Below are 22,409 nucleotides of genomic sequence, written 5' to 3' on the forward strand. Positions count from 1 at the left end.
GTGCCAGTCAACATCACTTCCCGGAAAGGTTGAAGCATTTCGAGGCCGTGACTGCTCTCCCTTCCTCTTCTCCTTCCGTGTGACCCTCTTCCACCTTTTATCCTTTGCAACATTTGCAAAAAATTGTCCGTGACTTGTGCTCACTGAAGTGTGGGACCTCACGCATGGGAACCACACGTAAGTGACAGACCTGTTGGTGTAATAATTCGGGTGATCATTATACTGTATTAGAACTCCGTACAAAGTTTCGTATGGATTCAAGGGTAGGAAAGCCAAGTTAACTCATTTACATGACATTATTTTTTCCATGAACCCAAGTTAACTCATCTAACACTTGGTACATTTTGGTTATATATTCGAAATTTTACTTGAAACTTGTTGGTCATGCCATTTTACTACTCGCCTAACACTTTTCCGCGCGTGAAGGGATGGTGGGACCCCAAAAAACTTGCAAATACGAGCTAAATTTGTGGGACCCCAAAAAACTTGCAAATACGAGCGCTTCATCCAAAAGAAACACACTCGTGTCCCCTACCACCACCACCCCATGATTTTGACCTAAATTTGAAATCAAGCCAAAGGTGGTTCAAAACCGGCAATCGGAAAGCATGGATTGTGCGTCTTTTTTCTATATAGCTAGGGAAAATAGCAGGCATGCCATACCAATGTTTTAGAAAAGAGAGCTTTTACTTGTGCATTTTGGGTTGTCGCGCATAAATGTGCTTTTACTTGTCTGCCACCAATTAATCCAATTCTCATTTGTGGGGAAACATGACACTAGATGGCCATTTCCAAAGTTTCATGAATTATCTCAATGTGAATCCATATATGTACCATTTTTGGGGGCTAAATTGCTTAAATGCAAATTTGAACAGTGCATAGATGAAGTACTGATGCGTGTGGTTGGCACGTCCGTTGGGAACCCCAAGAGGAAGGTGTGATGCGCACAGCGGCAAGTTTCCCTCAGTAAGAAACCAAGGTTTAATCGGACCAGTAGGAGTCAAGAAGCACGTTGAAGGTTGATGGCGGCGGGATGTAGTGCGGCGCAACACCAGTGATTCCGGCGCCAACGTGGAACCTGCACAACACAACCAAAGTACTTTGCCCCAACGAAACAGTGAGGTTGTCAATCTCACCGGCTTGCTGTAACAAAGAGTTAACCGTATTGTGTGGAAGATGATTGTTTGCAGAAAACAGTAGAACAAGTATTGCAGTAGATTGTATTTCAGTAAAGAGAATTGGACCGGGGTCCACAGTTCACTAGAGGTGTCTCTCCCATAAGACGAACAGCATGTTGGGTGAACAAATTACAGTTGGGCAATTGACAAATAAAGAGAGCATGACCATGCACATACATATCATGATGAGTATAGTGAGATTTAATTGGGCATTACGACAAAGTACATAGACCATCATCCAACTGCATCTATGCCTAAAAAGTCCACCTTCAGGTTATCATCCGAACCCCCTCCAGTATTAAGTTGCTAACAACAGACAATTGCATTAAGTATGGTGCGTAATGTAACTAGTGACTACATCCTTGAACATAGCACTAATGTTTTATCCCTAGTGGCAACAAAGACAACACAACCTTAGAACTTTCTCACATCGTCCTGGTGTCAATGCAGGCATGAACCCACTATCGAGCATAAGTACTCCCTCTTGGAGTTACAAGCATCTACTTGGCCAGAGCATCTACTAGTAACGGAAAGCATGCAAGATCATAAACAACACATAGATATAACTTTGATAATCAACATAACAAGTATTCTCTATTCATCGGATCCCAACAAACGCAACATATAGACTTACGAGATAGATGATCTTGATCATGTTAGGCAGCTCACAAGATCCGACAATGATAGCATAATGGGGAGAAGACAACCATCTAGCTACTGCTATGGACCCATAGTCCAGGGGTAGACTACTCACACATCACACCGGAGGCGACCATGGCGGCGTAGAGTCCTCCGGGGAGATGATTCCCCTCTCCGGCAGGCGGTGCGGAGGCGATCTCTGGATCCCCCGAGATGGGATCGGCGGCGGCGGCGTCTCTCCGGAAGGTTTTCCGTATCGTGGCTCTCGGTGCTGGGGTTTCGTCACGGAGACTTTTTATAGGCGGAAGGGCAGGTCAAGAGGCGGCACGGGGGCCCCACACCACGTGGCCGCGCGGCCAAGGGGGCCGCGCCGCCCTATGGTGTGGCCCCTCCGTGGCCCCTCTTCGTCTCTCCTTCGGACTTACGGAAGCTTCGTGAGAAAATAGGCCCCTGGGCTTTGATTTCATCCAATTCCGAGAATATTTCCTTACTAGGATTTCTGAAACCAAAAACAGAAAAGAAAACAAGAATCGGCACTTCGGCATCTTGTTAATAGGTTAGTTCCAGAAAATGCACGAATATGACATAAAGTGTGCATAAAACATGTAGGTAACATCAATAATGTGGCATGGAACATAAGAAATTATCGATACGTCGGAGACGTATCAGCATCCCCAAGCTTAGTTCTGCTCGTCCCGAGCAGGTAGAACGATAACACAGATAATTTCTGGAGTGACATGCCATCATAATCTTGATCATACTATTTGTAAAGCATATGTAGTGAATGCAGCGATCAAAACAATGTATATGACATGAGTAAACAAGTGAATCATATAGCAAAGACTTTTCATGAATAGCACTTCAAGACAAGCATCAATAAGTCTTGCATAAGAGTTAACTCATAAAGCAATAATTCAAAGTAAAGGCATTGAAACAACACAAAAGAAGATTAAGTTTCAGCGGTTGCTTTCAACTTGTAACATGTATATCTCATGGATATTTTCAACATAGAGTAATATAATAGATGCAATAAGCAAGTATGTAGGAATCAATGCACAGTTCACACAAGTGTTTGCTTCTTGAGGTGGAGAGAAATAGGTGAACTGACTCAACATTGAAAGTAAAAGAATGGTCCTCCATAGAGGAAAAGCATCGATTGCTATATTTGTGCTAGAGCTTTGATTTTGAAAACATGAAACAATTTTGTCAACGGTAGTAATAAAGCATATGCATCATGTAAATTATATCTTATAAGTTGCAAGCCTCATGCATAGTGTACTAATAGTGCCCGCACCTTGTCCTAATTAGTTTGGACTACCGGATCATCACAATGCATTGTTTTTACCAAGTGTCACAAAGGGGTACCTCTATGCCGCCTGTACAAAGGTCTAAGGAGAAAGCTCGCATTGGATTTCTCGCTATTGATTATTCTTCAACTTAGACATCCATACCGGGACAACATAGACAATAGATAATGGACTCCTCTTTTATGCATAAGCATATACCAACAATTAATAATTTTCTCATTTGAGATTTGAGGATTGTTGTCCAAAACTGAAACTTCCACCATGGAGCATGGTTTTAGTTAGCGGCCCAATGTTCTTCTCTAACATATGCATGCTTAACCATATGGTGGTAGATCTCTCTTACTTCAGACAAGACGGACATGCATAGCAACTCACATGAAATTCAACAATGAAAAGTTGATGGCGTCCCCAAGTGAACATGGTTATCGCACAACAAGCAACTTAATAAGAGATAAAGTGCATAATTACATATTCAATACCACAATAGTTTTTAAGCTATTTGTCCCATGAGCTATATATTGCAAAGGTGAATGATGGAATTTTAAAGGTAGCACTCAAGCAATTTACTTTGGAATGGCGAAAAAATACCATGTAGTATAGGTAGGTATGGTGGACACAAATGGCATAGTGGTTGGCTCAAGTATTTTGGATGCATGAGAAGTATTCCCTCTCGATACAAGGTTTAGGCTAGCAAGGTTTATTTGAAACAAACACAAGGATGAACCGGTGCAGCAAAACTCACATAAAAGACATATTGAAAACATTATAAGACTCTACACCGTCTTCCTTGTTGTTCAAACTCAATACTAGAAATTATCTAGACCTTAGAGAAACCAAATATGCAAACCAAATTTTAGCATGCTCTATGTATTTCTTCATTAATGGGTGCAAAGTATATGATGCAAGAGCTTAAACATGAGCACAACAATTGCCAAGTATCACATTACCCAAGACATTTATAGCAATTACTACATGTATCATTTTCCAATTCCAACCATATAACAATTTAACGAAGGAGAAACTTCGCCATGAATACTATGAGTAGAAACCAAGGACATACTTGTCCATATGCTACAGCGGAGCGTGTCTCTCTCCCATAAAGTGAATGCTAGGATCCATTTTATTCAAACAAAACAAAAAACAAAAACAAACCGACGCTCCAAGCAAAGCACATAAGATGTGATGGAATAAAAATATAGTTTCAGGGGAGGAACCTGATAATGTTGTCGATGAAGAAGGGGATGCCTTGGGCATCCCCAAGCTTAGACGCTTGAGTCTTCTTGATATATGCAGGGGTGAACCACCGGGTGCATCCCCAAGCTTAGAGCTTTCACTCTCCTTGATCATGTTGCATCATACTCCTCTCTTGATCCTTGAAAACTTCCTCCACACCAAACTCGAAACAACTCATTAGAGGGTTAGTGCACAATATAAATTGACATATTCAGAGGTGACACAATCATTCTTAACACTTCTGGACATTGCATAATGCTACTGGACATTAATGGATCAAAGAAATTCATCCAACATAGCGAAAGAGGCAATGCAAAATAAAAGGCAGAATCTGTCAAAACAGAACAGTTCGTATTGACGAATTTTAAAATGGCACCAGACTTGCTCAAATGAAAATTCTCAAATTGAATGAAAGTTGCGTACATATCTGAGGATCATGCACGTAAATTGGCTTAATTTTCTGAGCTACCTACAGGGAGGTGGACTCAGATTCGTGACAGCAAAGAAATCTGGAACTGTGCAGTAATCCAAATCTAGTACTTACTTTTCTATCAACGGCTTAACTTGGCACAACAAAACACAAAACTAAGATAAGGAGAGGTTGCTACAGTAGTAAACAACTTCCAAGACACAAAATAAAAACAAAGTACTGTAGGTAAAAACATGGGTTGTCTCCCATAAGCGCTTTTCTTTAACGCCTTTCAGCTAGGCGCAGAAAGTGTGTATCAAGTATTATCAAGAGACAAAGTGTCAACATCATAATTTGTTCTCATAATGGAATCAAAAGGTACCTTCATTCTCTTTCTAGGGAAGTGTTCCATACCTTTCTTGAGAGGAAATTGATATTTTATATTACCTTCCTTCATATCAATAACAGCACCAACAGTTCGAAGAAAAGGTCTTCCCAATATAATGGGACAAGATGCATTGCATTCAATATCCAAGACAACAAAATCAACGGGAACAAGGTTATTGTTAACGGTAATGCGAACATTATCAACTTTACCCAAAGGTTTCTTTGTAGAGTGATCAGCAAGATTAACATCAAAATAACAATTTTTCAGCGGTGGCAAGTCAAGCATATTATAAATTTTCTTAGGCATAACAGAAATACTTGCACCAAGATCACATAAAGCATTACAATCAAAATCTTTAACCTTCATCTTAATGATGGGCTCCCAACCATCCTCTAGCTTTTTAGGAATAGAGGCTTCGCGCTCTAGTTTCTCTTCTCTAGCTTTTATAAGAGCATTTGTAATATGATGTGTAAAAGCCAAATTTATAGCACTAGCATTAGGACTTTTAGCAAGTTTTTGCAAGAACTTTATAACTTCAGAGATGTGGCAATCATCAAAATTCAAACCATTATAATCTAAAGCAATGGGATCATCATCCCCAATGTTGGAAAAAATTTCAGCAGCTTTATCAAAGGCAGTTTCAGCAGTTTTAGCAGTTTCGGGCAGTTTTTCGCGCTTTGCATTAGAAGTGGAAACATTGCTAACACCAATTCTTTTATTAGTATGAGTAGGAGGTGCAGCAACATGTGTAGCATTAGCATTACTAGTGGTGGTAATAGTCCAAACTTTAGCTATATTCTTTTCTTTAGCTAGTTTTTCATTTTCTTCTCTATCCCACCTAGCACGCAGTTCAGCCATTAATCTTATATTCTCATTAATTCTAACTTGAATGGCATTTGCTGTAGTAACAATTTTATTATGATGATTCTCATTAGGCAAAACTTTTGATTTTAAAAGATCAACATCAGCAGCAAGACTATCGACTTTAGAAGCAACTATGTCAATTTTCCCAAGCTTTTCTTCAACAGATTTGTTAAAAGCAGTTTGTGTACTAATAAATTCTTTAAGCATGGCTTCAAGTCCAGGGGGTGAACTCCTATTATTGTTGTAAGAATTCCCATAAGAATTACCATAGCCGTTGCCATTATTATAAGGATATGGTCTATAGTTGTTACTAGAATTGTTCCGGTAAGCATTGTTGTTGAAATTATTATTTTTAATGAAGTTTACATCAACATGTTCTTCTTGTGCAACCAATGAAGCTAACGGAACATTATTAGGATCAATATTAGTCCTATCATTCACAAGCAAAGACATAATAGCATCAATCTTATCACTCAAGGAAGAGGTTTCTTTGACAGAATTTACCTTCTTACCTTGTGGAGCTCTTTCCGTGTGCCATTCAGAGTAGTTGATCATCATATTATCAAGAAGCTTTGTTGCTTCACCAAGAGTGATGGACATAAAGGTACCTCCAGCAGCTGAATCCAATAAATTCCGTGAAGAAAAATTTAGTCCTGCATAGAAGGTTTGGATGATCATCCAAGTAGTCAGTCCATGGGTTGGGCAATTTTTAACCAAAGATTTCATTCTTTCCCAAGCTTGAGCAACATGTTCAGTATCTAATTGTTTAAAATTCATTATGCTACTCCTCAAAGATATAATTTTAGCAGGGGGATAATATCTACCAATAAAAGCATCCTTGCATTTAGTCCATGAATCAATACTATTCTTAGGCAGAGATAGCAACCAATCTTTAGCTCTTCCTCTTAATGAGAAAGGGAACAATTTTAGTTTAATAATATCACCATCTACATCTTTATATTTTTGCATTTCACATAATTCAACAAAATTATTAAGATGGGCAGCAAAGCATCATCGTAACTAACACTGAAAATTGCTCTCGCATAACAAGATTCAGTAAAGCAGGTTTAATTTCAAAGAATTCTGCTGTAGTAGCAGGTGGAGCAATAGGTGTGCATAAGAAATCATTATTATTTGTGGTTGTGAAGTCACACAACTTAGTGTTCTCAGCGTTGGCCATTCTAGCAACAGTAAATAAAACAAACTAGATAAAGTAAATGCAAGTAAACTAATTTTTTTGTGTTTTTGATATAGCAAACAAGATAGCAAGTAAAGTAAAACTAGCAACTAATTTTTTTGTATTTTGATTTAGTGCAGCAAACAAAGTAGTAAATAAAACTAAGCAAGACAAAAACAAAGTAAAGAGATTGAGAAGTGGAGACTCCCCTTGCAGCGTGTCTTGATCTCCCGACAACGGCGCAGAAATTTGCTTGATGCGTGTGGTTGGCACGTCCGTTGGGAACCCCAAGAGGAAGGTGTGATGCGCACAGCGGCAAGTTTCCCTCAGTAAGAAACCAAGGTTTAATCGGACCAGTAGGAGTCAAGAAGCACGTTGAAGGTTGATGGCGGCGGGATGTAGTGCGGCGCAACACCAGTGATTCCGGCGCCAACGTGGAACCTGCACAACACAACCAAAGTACTTTGCCCCAACGAAACAGTGAGGTTGTCAATCTCACCGGCTTGCTGTAACAAAGAGTTAACCGTATTGTGTGGAAGATGATTGTTTGCAGAAAACAGTAGAACAAGTATTGCAGGAGATTGTATTTCAGTAAAGAGAATTGGACCGGGGTCCACAGTTCACTAGAGGTGTCTCTCCCATAAGACGAACAGCATGTTGGGTGAACAAATTACAGTTGGGCAATTGACAAATAAAGAGAGCATGACCATGCACATACATATCATGATGAGTATAGTGAGATTTAATTGGGCATTACGACAAAGTACATAGACCGTCATCCAACCGCATCTATGCCTAAAAGTCCACCTTCAGGTTATCATCCGAACCCCCTCCAGTATTAAGTTGCTAACAACAGACAATTGCATTAAGTATGGTGCGTAATGTAACTAGTGACTACATCCTTGAACATAGCACTAATGTTTTATCCCTAGTGGCAACAGCACAACACAACCTTAGAACTTTCTCACATCGTCCTGGTGTCAATGCAGGCATGAACCCACTATCGAGCATAAGTACTCCCTCTTGGAGTTACAAGCATCTACTTGGCCAGAGCATCTACTAGTAACGGAAAGCATGCAAGATCATAAACAACACATAGATATAACTTTGATAATCAACATAACAAGTATTCTCTATTCATCGGATCCCAACAAACGCAACATATAGAATTACAGATAGATGATCTTGATCATGTTAGGCAGCTCACAAGATCCGACAATGATAGCATAATGGGGAGAAGACAACCATCTAGCTACTGCTATGGACCCATAGTCCAGGGGTAGACTACTCACACATCACACCGGAGGCGACCATGGCGGCGTAGAGTCCTCCGGGAGATGATTCCCCTCTCCGGCAGGGTGCCGGAGGCGATCTCCTGGATCCCCCGAGATGGGATCGGCGGCGGCGGCGTCTCTGGAAGGTTTTCCGTATCGTGGCTCTCGGTACTGGGGGTTTCCTCACGGAGACTTTTTATAGGCGGAAGGGCAGGTCAAGAGGCGGCACGGGGGCCCCACACCACAGGGCCGCGCGGCCAAGGGGGGGGCCGCGCCGCCCTATGGTGTGGCCCCTCCGTGGCCCCTCTTCGTCTCTCCTTCGGACTTCTGGAAGCTTCGTGAGAAAATAGGCCCCTGGGCTTTGATTTCGTCCAATTCCGAGAATATTTCCTTACTAGGATTTCTGAAACCAAAAACAGCAGAACAAAGAATCGGCACTTCGGCATCTTGTTAATAGGTTAGTTCCAGAAAATGCACGAATATGACATAAAGTGTGCATAAAACATGTAGATAACATCAATAATGTGGCATGGAACATAAGAAATTATCGATACGTCGGAGACGTATCAAGTACATATCAAACAAATAACTGAAAAAAATACAGAGGTGTGTGACCCGAATGTCTGGAGCCATGGTACAAGAGATATAATGGCTAACCACACGAGCCCCTTCGTCCAACTAGCTAGCACAAAACAAGGGTGAGCGTCATGAGATTGATCGACATCAATTTCAGAACATGCCAAAGTTATTGTGGGGCTCGATATAAAAAAGCTCGAAACAAAGCATGCATATTGAGTCATATCATTTGTGGTTTACATACTACCTCTATATATATATGACAATACCAAATGAACGTGTGGCATATATACACACACTTGTATATCCTCTTTTAGAGCAACCCTGCACAGTTTTCGGCACCACATGTGTGTTTGAGTACAAGTTCCACTCACTTCCCAAAAGTGTGTGAGCATTGTATTAAGTACTACAAGAAAACAATGGCAAACCTTTGAATCCCATGACTGATTTTTTGTTGTAGTGATATATAGATTTATAAGTGTTTAGGGTTAGGGGGTTAGGGTTTATAGAGATGATGCACATATTTTCATTTCACGCTTGTGATGTACAATACTACATAAGTAAGAAATTAATTAAACAAGCATGACCTTTGTTAGAATAACATTTAACATGTTCTCTCACCATTCATATATGTTGGAGTTTGCCTTGCTTCTTCAATTTCCCACGTGCACATGTTACTACGAGAACCAAGGCAAACTTTTAAATCATTGTTGGGACTGGCTAGATGCACCACCATGCCCAATTTGGGCACATTATAATAAAATATGTCACAAATATGGCCATATATAACTATATATATTATTCGGCTTGAAACCCATGAATCTTCATACACGATAGTCCATTTTGTGAAGAAAATATGTTTTTTATTACCCTATCACGGGTTTCTTATTTTCCCTGTCCACTAGTACACCTATCTATGAGCACTCAATGCGGAAGGGTTTCATTTTTTATTTCAAAACCAGATCAAAATGGTCAACATGATTATCCATTCAAAGGGGTTGAATATTTCAGTACTATCACTGGTTTATGTATATAGTGTAAGTAATATGAATCTAAAAATGATTTTGGGGGATTTCTATGACCAAATTATAACACACCTACATTTCAAATTTGAATTACTTCCAATAAATCAGCATATAGTCATTTAAATGTGTGAAACTGGCTAAAAACACTAAAAATCGTAAAGAGTTGGGAATTGGCACTAAAATATGGCCTAGTTTATCTTAAAAATGTAGAGGCGCCATTTTGACCCGTATCTTATGTACCCCACTCGAAAATGATAAACTATCACGAATTACCATTTATTGTAGGCATTACTTTTCACGGTAAAATGATAAACTATATCACGAAGTTCCATTTCCGTCAAGATAGTCCGCATTACTTTTTTGTTGAGATATAAACCCCCACAACGGCGGACACAGATCATGTGACATGCACCTTTTGCATGTCAGTCTAAATTCAAATTTAAACATTGCGAAAAAATCTGGAAAAATCATGCATGTTCACAGCACATATTAAGATAACCCCTAAAAAATTCATATCAAAATTCGAAACATACATCGAGAAACAAAAAAGAGAAACTCAGATGTGAATAGTGTACAGAGAAACTTAGATTTCTCTTTTCTGTTTCTCGATGTATGTTTCGAATTTTGATCTGAAATTTTTAGGGGTTGTCTTAATATGTGTTTTGAACATGCATGATTTTTTTCAGATTTTTTCGCAATGTTTAAATTTGGATTTAGGCCGCATGTCCCACGGGACATGCAAAAGGTGCATGTCACCTGATCTCTCCCACAACGGCCATCTCCTCCTTAATTTATTGTGTAAAACCCCCACAACGGTAACCTCCTCCTTAATTTATTGTGTAAACCCCTACAACGGTCATCTCTTCCTTATAAACAACCACAACGGCCATCCCTTGTGTCAATAGGTTCTGCCTCTCTCTTCTTCGTTCACATACATCCATTGCCATGGCGTCCACGTCTCGGACACCGACCAGAAGGGGAAGGGAAAGGGGAAAGGGAAGGGGAAGGAGCGGCCGGGGTGATGGATCATCATCATTGCCACCACCACCGTCAACACTGCCTTTGATCATAGAGGAGTTCTTCATCGTCGTCTATGAAGACCCTTTGGTCAAGAAGGTACGTACGCGTTCCCACATATATGATGCATGTGATTAATTATGGGCATGTTCTAAAAAGCATTTAATTTCAAACGATCGGCGCTCGATCTCTTTGCAGGCTCTCCCAAAAAAGTTTGCGGACTATCTTGACGGCCAGGAGCCAGCTAAGGTGTATCTCATGAGCGGTGATCGCGGTCCTCGTCTCTGGACCGTGGAGGTCCTATTTGACGGACAAGGCCGGATGTACCTCGACAAGGGCTGGGAGAATTTCGCCATCGCGCACGGTGTGGATTTCGGCTGCTTCGTACACTTCAAATATGAAGGCGATGATGTGCTCACAGTGAAGGTGTTCGACGGAACAATGTGCAGGAAGTACTACTACTCGGACGACGATGATACTGACGATGAAAGCGACGACGACGTGAAGCCATGCATCCATCCTCTTTAGATAAGGGGATTATGACCAAGAATATATATGTAGCTTCATATGCATCGATTTTAGAGAGAGAGAGAGAGAGAGAGAGAGAGAGAGAGAGAGATAGAGAGAGAGAGAGAGTCTTGATGCGTCTTCTTTTGACAAAGAAGATGGGAGTTTGCCTACCTACCGCACATGACTTGTGCTCACTGAAGTGTGGGACCTCACGCATGGGAACCACACGTAAGTGACAGACCTGTTGGTGTAATAACTCAGGTGATCATTATACTGTATTAGTACAAAGTTTCCTTTGGATTCAAGGGTAGGAAAGCCAAGTTAACTCATTTACATGACATTATTTTTTCCATGAAGCCAAGTTAACTCATCTATCAATTGGTAAATTCTGGTTATATTCGAAATTTTACTTGAAACTTGTTGGTCATATATGCCATTTTACTACTCGCCTAACACTTTTGCCGCGCGTGGAGGGAGGGGTGGGCATGATGCTACCCTGAATTTTTGTGACCCCGAAAAACTAGCAAATACGAGAGAGGCATCCAAAGAAACACACTCGTCCCCTACCCCCCCCCCCCAATTTGAAATCCAGCCAAAGGTGGATCAAAAAAGGCAATCGAAAAGCGTGGATTGTTCATCTTTTTCTATATAGTTAGGGTTAGGGTTTATGGTTTATAGAGATGCACATATTTTCATTTCACATTTGTGATGTACAATAATACATAGGTAAGATTCCAAGCATGACCTTTGTTAGAATAACCTTTAACGTGTTCTCTCACCTTTAGATTCAAATGGGCATAAACATTCAGAAAAAATCAAAAAATGAAAAACCAAAGCACATAGTCTTCTTATGTCATATAGTAAGAATTGAAGTTGATAAACAAGGTCTAGACATATTCAAACCAGTCAAATCATGTATCTACACCTAACCCTAAACTTTATCTTATGAAGTCAAGCATGAAGAGAAATGGTTTTGGGTTTCAAACATGGAAATTTCAAAAACCTCCCAAAAGCTTCATTTTAGAGTGACTAAGAAGGATACAGGCTTACCTTTTCATTTTCATGTTTTAAACTTGTTTAAATCCTGGTCAAAACTAGGATTTGAACGAGATTCAAATGGGTATAAAAAATAAAAAACGCACATAGCCTTTTTATGTCATATAATGCATGAGCACTCAAGTTGATAAACATGGTCTAGACATATTCAAACTAGAAAAATCATGTATCTACCCTGGCCCTAACCTTAAACTTTGTATTATGGAGTCAAGCATGAAGAGAAGTGGGGTTTTGGGTTTCAAACATGGAAATTTCAAATTGATGAACAAGTTCTAGGCATATTCAAAATAGAAAAAGCATGTATCTACCCCCTAATTAAGCATAAAGTCGGTCGATCTTACGAAGTCTATTGGTTTCAAACATGGAAATTTCAAGAACCTCCCAAAAGCTTCATTTTAGAGTGACTAAAAAAGATCCATGCTTGCCTTTTCATTTTCATGTTTTAAAATTGTTTAAATCTTGGTCGATCAAACCTAGCTAGTATTCAACCAAGATTCAAATGGGCATAAAATAAAAAAAAAATCAGAAAATGAAAACCAAAGCACATAGCCTTCTTATGTCATATATATATAGTAAGAATTCAAGTTGATCAACAAGGTCTAGACATATTCAAAACAGAAAAAAGCATGTATCGATCTACCCCTAACCCTTAACTTTGTCTTATATATGAAGTCAAGCATGAAGAGAAGTGGTTTTGGGTTACAAACATTATATTGAGATTTCAAGATCGACCCCCCCAAAAGCTTCATTTTAGAATGACTAAGAAGGATCCAGGCTTGCCTTTTTCATTTTCATGTGTTTTAAACTTGCTAAATTCTTGGTGAAACCTAGGACTTGACCAAGATTCAAATGGGCATAAACATTCAGAAAAAATCAAAAAATGAAAACCAAAGCACATAGCCTTCTTATGTCATATATATATAGTAAGCATTCAAGTTGATCGATATGAACAAGGTCTAGACATATTCAAAACAGAAAAAGCATGTATCTACCCCTGGCCCTTAACTATATATGTATTATGAAGTCAAGCATGAAGAGAAGTGGTTTTGGGTTTCAAACATGGAAATTTCAAAAACTTCCCGCCAAAAGCTTAATTTTAGAGTGAATAAGAAGGATCCAAGCTTAATTACCTTTTCATTTTCAGGATTTACATGCTTGTTTAAATCTTGGTCAAACATAGGATTTGACCAACACACATATAGTCTTCTTATGTCATATAGTAAGCATTCAAGTTGATAAATAAGCATGCATGTCTAGACATATTCAAATTAACCCGACAAATCATGTATCTACCCCTAACACCCTAAACTCTGTCTTATGAAGTCAACCATGAAGAGAAGTGGTTTTGGGTTTCAAACATTGAGATTTCAAGAACCCCCAAAAGCTTCATTCTAGAATGACTAAGAAGGATCCAGGCTTACCTTTTCATTTTATGTTTTAAACTTGTTTAAATCTTGGTCAAACCTAGGATTTGACAAGATTCAAATGGGCATAAACATTAATTCAGAAAAAACCAAAAAAATGAAAATACAACGCACATATAGTCTTCTTATGTCATATAGTAAGCATTCAAGTTGATAAACAAGCATGTCTAGACATATTCAAACCCGACAAATCATGTATCGATCTACCCCCTAACCCTAAACACTTTGTCTTATGAAGTCAACCATGAATAGAAGTGGTTTTGGGTTTCAAACATTGAGATTTCAAGAACCCCCCAAAAGCTTCACTTTTGAATGACTAAGAAGGATCCAGACTTACCTTTTCATTTTCATGTTTTAAACTTGTTTAATTAAATCTTGGTCAAACCTAGGATTTAACCAAGATTCAATGGGCATAAAAATTCAAAAAACCAGAAAATGTAAAACCAAAGCACATAGCCTTTTATGTCATATAATGAGCATTCAAGTTGATAAACATGGTCTAGACATATTAAAACAAGAAAAATCATGTATCTACCATATGTCCCTAACCCTAAACTCGATCTGTCTTATGAAGTCAAACATGAAGAGAAGTGGTTTTGGGTTTCAAACATGGAAATTTCAATAACCTCCCAAAAACTTCATCTTAGAGTGACTAAGAAGGTTCAATGCTTACCTTTTCATTTTCATGTTTTAAATTAACTTGTTTAAATCTTGGTCAAACATAGGATTGACCAAGATTCAAATGGGCATAAACATTCAGAAAAAATTTAAAAATAAGAAACGAACGCACATATAGTCTTCTTATGTCATATAGTAAGCATTCGAGTTGATAAACAAGCATGTGTAGACATATTCAAACCCGACAAATCATGTATCTACCCCCTAACCCTAAACTAGATTTGTCTTATGAAGTGAAGCATGAAGAGAAATGGTTTTGGGTTTCAAACATGGAAATTTCTAGACCCCCTCCCCCAAAGCTTCATTTTAGAGTGACTAATTAAGAAGGATTCAGGCTTACCTTTTCATTTTCATGTTTTAATCTTGTTTAAATCTTGGTCAAACCTAGGATTTGACCAAGATTCAAATGGGCATAAAAATTCAAAAAACATAAAAAATGAAAAACTAAAGCACATAGCCTTCTTATGTCATATATATAGTAAGCCTTCAAGTTGATGAACAAGGTGTAGACATATTCAAAATAGAAAAAGCATGTATCTACCCCCTAACCCTTAACTCTGTCTTATGAAGTCAGGCATGAAGATAAGTGGTTTTGGGTTTCAAACATGGAAATTTCAAAAACATCCCAAAAGCTTAATTTTAGAGTGACTAAAAAGGATCGAAGCTTACCTTTTCATTTTCATGTTTATGCGTGTTTAAATCTTGGTCAAACATATGATTTTACCAAGATTCAAATGGGCATAAACATTCAGAAAAAAAATAAAAAATAAAAAACCAACGCACATTAGTAGCCCAAAATCGAACCAGTAGTTGGATATTTTTGAACTTGATCTGTAGTAGTGGGCAAAACCCTAGATTAACCTATTTAATCATAGATTCGTAGGTCGATTTTTCTACTTTTTTATTATTACTATGCAGCACATGTGTGTTTGCCAGTCGAGTGAAACTCGAAGGAAAAAGAGGGATCACTCGGAAGGAGTGAAGAAGGGAGTGCATTATGGTGTCTCCCCTTTTTCGGGTGATGATGTTGACTGTTGTGCAGGTTTTGTCAGTGAGCAGGAGGTGCGAGCGAGCGAGCGAGTCGAGCGAGGCCGAGAATGAGAGAGAGGTTTTTTTTTGTGAGAGGGACAACCGAAGGATCCTGAAGGACCCAGAGACTTCCAATACGCATCCTGATGCGTCTTCTCTTGACAAAGAAGATGGCTGGGAGTTTGCGTACCTACTGCACGTGACTTGTGCTCACTGAAGTGTGGGACCTCACGCATGGGCACCACACGTAAGTGACAGACCTGTTGTGTAAAAACTCAGTTGATTATTATAGTGCATTAGAACAAAGTTACCTATGGACTAAAGGGTAGGAAATCCAAGTTAACTCATTTACATGACATTAATTTTTCCATGAAGCAAAGTTAACACATCTATCAATTGGTACATTTTGGAGTGACTAAGAAGGATCCATGCTTACTTATTCGTTTACACGTGTTGAACTTGTTTAAATCTTGCTCAACAAGGTCTAGACATATTCAAAACAGAAAAAAGCATGTATCGATCTACCCCTAACCCTTAACTTTGTCTTATGAAGTCAAGCATGAAGAGAAGTGGTTTTGGGTTACAAACATTATATTGAGATTTCAAGATCGAACCCCCCAAAAGCTTCATTTTAGAATGACTAACAAGGATCCAGGCTTGCCTTTTCATTTTCATGTGTTTTAAACTTGCTAAAATCTTGGTCAAACCTAGGACTTGACCAAGATTCAAATGGGCATAAACATTCAGAAAAAATCAAAAAATGAAAACCAAAGCACATAGCCTTCTTATGTCATATATATATATAGTAAGCATTCAAGTTGATCGATATGAACAAGGTCTAGACATATTCAAAACAGAAAAAGCATGTATCTACCCCTGGCCCTTAACTATATATGTCTTATGAAGTCAAGCATGAAGAGAAGTGGTTTTGGGTTACAAACATTATATTGAGATTTCAAGATCGAACCCCCCAAAAGCTGCTTCATTTTAGAGTGACTAAGAAGGATCCAGGCTTACCTTTTCGTTTTCATATTTTAAACTTGTTTAAATCCTGGTCAAACCTAGGATTTGACCAAGATTCAAATGGGCATAAAATTCAAAAAAATAGAAGAATGAAAAACAAAAGCACATAGTCTAGCTTCTTATGTCATATAGATAGTAAGCATTCAAGTTGATAAACAAGGTTTAGACATGTGTTCAAACCAGACAAATCATGTATCTAACCCCTAACCATAAACTCTCGGTCGATCTTATGAAGTCTAGCATGAAGAGAAGTCGTATTGGTTTCAAACATGGAAATTTCAAGAACCTCCCACGAGCTTCATTTTAGAGTGACTACAAAAGATCCAGGCTTGCCTTTTCATTTTCATGTTTTTAAATTGTTTAAATCTTGGTCAAACCTAGCTAGTATTTGACCAAGATTCAAATGGGCATAAAATTAAAAAAAACCAGAAAAATGAAAAACCAAAGCACATAGCCTTCTTATGTCATATAAAATAAGCATTCAACAAGTTGATAAACAAGGTCTAGACATATTCAAAATAGAAAAAGCATGTATCTACCCCTAACCCTTAACTCTGTCTTATGAAGTCAAGCATGAAGAGAAGTGGTTTTGGGTTTCAAACATGGAAATTTCAAAAACTTCCCAAAAGCTTAATTTTAGAGTGACTAGGAAAGGATCCAGGCTTAACTTTTAATTTTCATGTTTCAAGTTTGTTTAAATCTTGGTCAAACCTAGGATTTGACCAACAAGATTCAAATGAGCATAATAATTCAGAAAAAAACAAAAAAAAACCAAAGCACATAGTCTTCTTACGTCATATATATAGTAAGCATTCAAGATGATAAACAAGGTCTAGACATATATATTCAAACCCGACAAATCATGTATCTACTCCTAACCCTAAACTCTGTCTTATGAAGTCAACCGTGAAGAGAAGTGGTTTTGGGTTTAAACATTGAGATTTCAAGAACACCCCAAAAGCTTCATTTTTAGAATGACTAAGAAGGATCCAGGCTTACCTTTTCATTTTCATGTCTTAAACTTGTTTAAATCCTGATCAAAACTATAGGATTTGAACGAGATTCAAATGGGTATAAAAAATAAAAAAACGCACATAGCCTTTTTATGTCATATAATGCATGAGCACTCAAGTTGATAAACATGGTCTAGACATATTCAAACTAGAAAAATCATGTATCTACCCTGCTGGCCCTAACCCTAAGAAGGATCCAGGCTTACCCTTTTCATTTTCATGTGTTTTAAACTTGCTTAAGTCTTGGTCAAACCTAGGATTTGACCAAGACTCAAATGGGCATAAAAACTCAAACCCGATAAACATTCACCTTTTTCTATATAGTTAGGGTTAGGGTTTATGGTTTATAGAGATCGATGCACATATTTTCATTTCACATTTGTGATGTACAATAATACATAGGTAAGATTCCAAGCATGACCTTTGTTAGATTCAAATGGGCATAAACATTCAGAAAAAAATAAAAAAAATGAAAAACCAAAGCACATAGTCTTCTTATGTCATATAGTAAGAATTGAAGTTGATAAACAAGGTCTAGACATATTCAAACCAGTCAAATCATGTATCAACCCCTGGCCCTTAACTATATATGTCTTATGAAGTCAAGCATGAAGAGAAGTGGTTTTGGGTTTCAAACATGGAAATTTCAAAAACTTCCCGCCAAAAGCTTAATTTTAGAGTGAATAAGAAGGATCCAAGCTTAATTACCTTTTCATTTTCAGGATTTATGCTTGTTTAAATCTTGGTCAAACATAGGATTTGACCAACACACATATAGTCTTCTTATGTCATATAGTAAGCATTCAAGTTGATCAATAAGCATGCATGTCTAGACATATTCAAATTAACCCGACAAATCATGTATCTAGCCCTAACACCCTAAACTCTGTCTTATGAAGTCAACCATGAAGAGAAGTGGTTTTGGGTTTCAAACATTGAGATTTCAAGAACCCCCCAAAAGTTTCATTCTAGAATGACTAAGAAGGATCCAGGCTTACCTTTTCATTTTATGTTTTAAACTTGTTTAAATTTTGGTCAAACCTAGGATTTGACAAGATTCAAATGGGCATAAACATTAATTCAGAAAAAAAAATGAAAATACAACACACATATAGTCTTCTTATGTCATATAGTAAGCATTCAAGTTGATAAATAAGCATGCATGTCTAGACATATTCAAATTAACCCGACAAATCATGTATCTACCCCTAACACCCTAAACTCAGTCTTATGAAGTCAACCATGAAGAGAAGTGGTTTTGGGTTTCAAACATGGAAATTTCAAAAACATCCCAAAAGCTTAATTTTAGAGTGACTAAAAAGGATCGAAGCTTACCTTTTCATTTTCATGTTTGTGCGTGTTTAAATCTTGGTCAAACCTAGGATTTGACCAACAAGATTCAAATGAGCATAAAAATTCAGAAAAAATCAAAAAAAGAAAAGAAAAACCAAAGCACATAGTATTCTTAAGTCATATATATAGTAAGCATTCAAATTGATAAACAAGTACTAGACATATTCAAACCCGACAAATCATGTATCTACCCCTAACCCTAAACTCTTTCTTATGAAGCCAACCATATGAAGAGAAGTGGTTTTGGGTTTCAAACATTGAGATTTCAAAAAAACCCCAAAAGCTTCATTTTAGAATGACTAAGAAGGATCCAGGCTTACCTTTTCATTTTCATGTGTTTTAAACTTGCTTAAATCTTGGTCAAACCTAGGATTTGACCAAGATTCAAATGGGCATAAACATTCAGAAAAAAATAAAAAATTGAAAACCAAAGCACATGAATCTTCATACACACTATAGTCCGTCTTGTGAAGACATTTTGTTTTTTAGTACCCTATCACAGGTTTCTTATTTTCCCTGTCAACTAGTACACCTATAAGCACTCAATGCGGAAGGGTTTCATTTTTGAGGTTTTCTTCATTTTCATTTATTTATTTCTAAACCAGGTAAAAATGGTCGACATGATTATCCATGCAAAGGGGTCGAATATTTCTAGGCAGCACATGTGTTTGCCCGTCCAGTGAAACTCGGAGGAAGAGGGATCACACGGAAGGAGACGAAGGGAGAGAAGTGAGTGGGGCCCTGTTATTTATGGTGTCTGACCTTTTACAGGGTTTGTCAGTGCGCAGGAGGTGCGAGCGAGCGAGCGAGGCCGATAATGAGAGAGATGTTTTTTCTTTTTTTGAGAGAGAGGGACAACCGAAGGATCCTGAAGGACTCAGACTTCCAATACGCACCAGAGCACAGTTTACAACAAGACACAGAATAAACAGGAAATTTCATCTAAATCCCTAACTTTTACATGGAAGACCCCACGCTGAAAGCAAGAAATGCGATCGGGTCCTTAACAGCCACCGCCCAGATTGATCCTCGTCGCAGCCGGGGACGAACCACTTAGCGCGACCAAATCGCCATGGCCTACTGTGCGTGCACACCATGGCCTCCGAGCTGAGGTAGAAACGCAATGCCAAAACCAGCAGCCAGCGGAGGTGGATAACTGGAGAGAGAGAGAGGGGGGGAGGTTTGATGCGTCTTCTCTTGACAAAGAAGATGGGAGTTTGCCTACCGACCGCACATGACTTGTGCCCACTGAAGTGTGGGACCTCACGCATGGGAACCACACGTAAGTGACAGACCTGTTGGTGTAATAACTCGGGTGATCATTATACTGTATTAGTACAAAGTTTCCTATGGATTCAAGGGTAGGAAAGCCAAGTTAACTCATTTACATGACATTATTTTTTCCATGAAGCCAATTAACGCATCTATCAATTGGTACATTCTGGTTATATTCGAAATTTTACTTGAAACTTGTTTAAATCCTGATCCAAACTAGGATTTGAACGTGATTCAAATGGGTATAAAAAATAAAAAAAACGCACATAGCCTTTTTATGTCATATAATGCATGAGCACTCAAGTTGATAAACATGGTCTAGACATATTCAAACTAGAAAAATCATGTATCTACCCTGCTGGCCCTAACCCTAAGAAGGATCCAGGTTTTACCCTTTTCATTTTCATGTGTTTTAAACTTGCTTAAGTCTTGGTCAAACCTAGGATTTGACCAAGACTCAAATGGGCATAAAAACTCAAACCCGATAAACATTCACCTTTTTATATATAGTTAGGGTTAGGGTTTATGGTTTATAGAGATCGATGCACATATTTTCATTTCACATTTGTGATGTACAATAATACATAGGTAAGATTCCAAGCATGACCTTTGTTAGATTCAAATGGGCATAAACATTCAGAAAAAAATAAAAAAATGAAAAACCAAAGCACATAGTCTTCTTATGTCATATAGTAAGAATTGAAGTTGATAAACAAGGTCTAGACATATTCAAACCAGTCAAATCATGTATCAACACCTAACCCTAAACTTTATCTTATGAAGTCAAGCATGAAGAGAAATGGTTTTGTTTTTCAAACATGGAAATTTCAAAAACCTCCCAAAAGCTTCATTTTAGAGTGACTAAGAAGGATACAGGCTTACCTTTTCATTTTCATGTTTTAAACTTGTTTAAATCCTGGTCAAAACTAGGATTTGAACAAGATTCAAATGGGTATAAAAAAATAAAAAAACGCACATAGCCTTTTTATGTCATATAATGCATGAGCACTCAAGTTGATAAACATGGTCTAGACATATTCAAACTAGAAAAATCATGTATCTACCCTGGCCCTAACCTTAAACTCTGTATTATGGAGTCAAGCATGAAGAGAAGTGGGGTTTTGGGTTTCAAACATGGAAATTTCAAATTGGTGAACAAGTTCTAGGCATATTCAAAACAGAAAAAGCATGTATCTACCCCCTAATTAAGCATAAAGTCGGTCGATCTTACGAAGTCTATTGGTTTCAAACATGGAAATTTCAAGAACCTCCCAGAAGCTTCATTTTAGAGTAACTAAAAAAGATCCATGCTTGCCTTTTCATTTTCATGTTTTAAAATTGTTTAAATCTTGGTCGATCAAACCTACTAGCTAGTATTCAACCAAGATTCAAATGGGCATAAAACAAAAAAAACAGAAAATGAAAACCAAAGCACATAGCCTTCTTATGTCATATATAGTAAGAATTCAAGTTGATCAACAAGGTCTAGACATATTCAAAACAGAAAAAAGCATGTATCGATCTACCCCTAACCCTTAACTTTGTCTTATGAAGTCAAGCATGAAGAGAAGTGGTTTTGGGTTACAAACATTATATTGAGATTTCAAGATCGAACCCCCCAAAAGCTTCATTTTAGAATGACTAAGAATGATGCAGGCTTGCTTTTCATTTTCATGTGTTTTAAACTTGCTAAAATCTTGGTCAAACCTAGGACTTGACCAAGATTCAAATGGGCATAAACATTAATTCAGAAAAAACAAAAAATGAAAACCAAAGCACATAGCCTTCTTATGTCATATATATATAGTACGCATTCAAGTTGATCGATATGAACAAGGTCTAGACATATTCAAAACGGAAAAAGCATGTATCTACCCCCTGGCCCTTAACTATATATGTCTTATGAAGTCAAGCATGAAGAGAAGTGGTTTTGGGTTTCAAACATGGAAATTTCAAAAACT

Source organism: Lolium perenne, chromosome 3 (assembly GCF_019359855.2).
Source record: "Lolium perenne isolate Kyuss_39 chromosome 3, Kyuss_2.0, whole genome shotgun sequence".
NCBI lineage: Eukaryota > Viridiplantae > Streptophyta > Magnoliopsida > Poales > Poaceae > Lolium > Lolium perenne.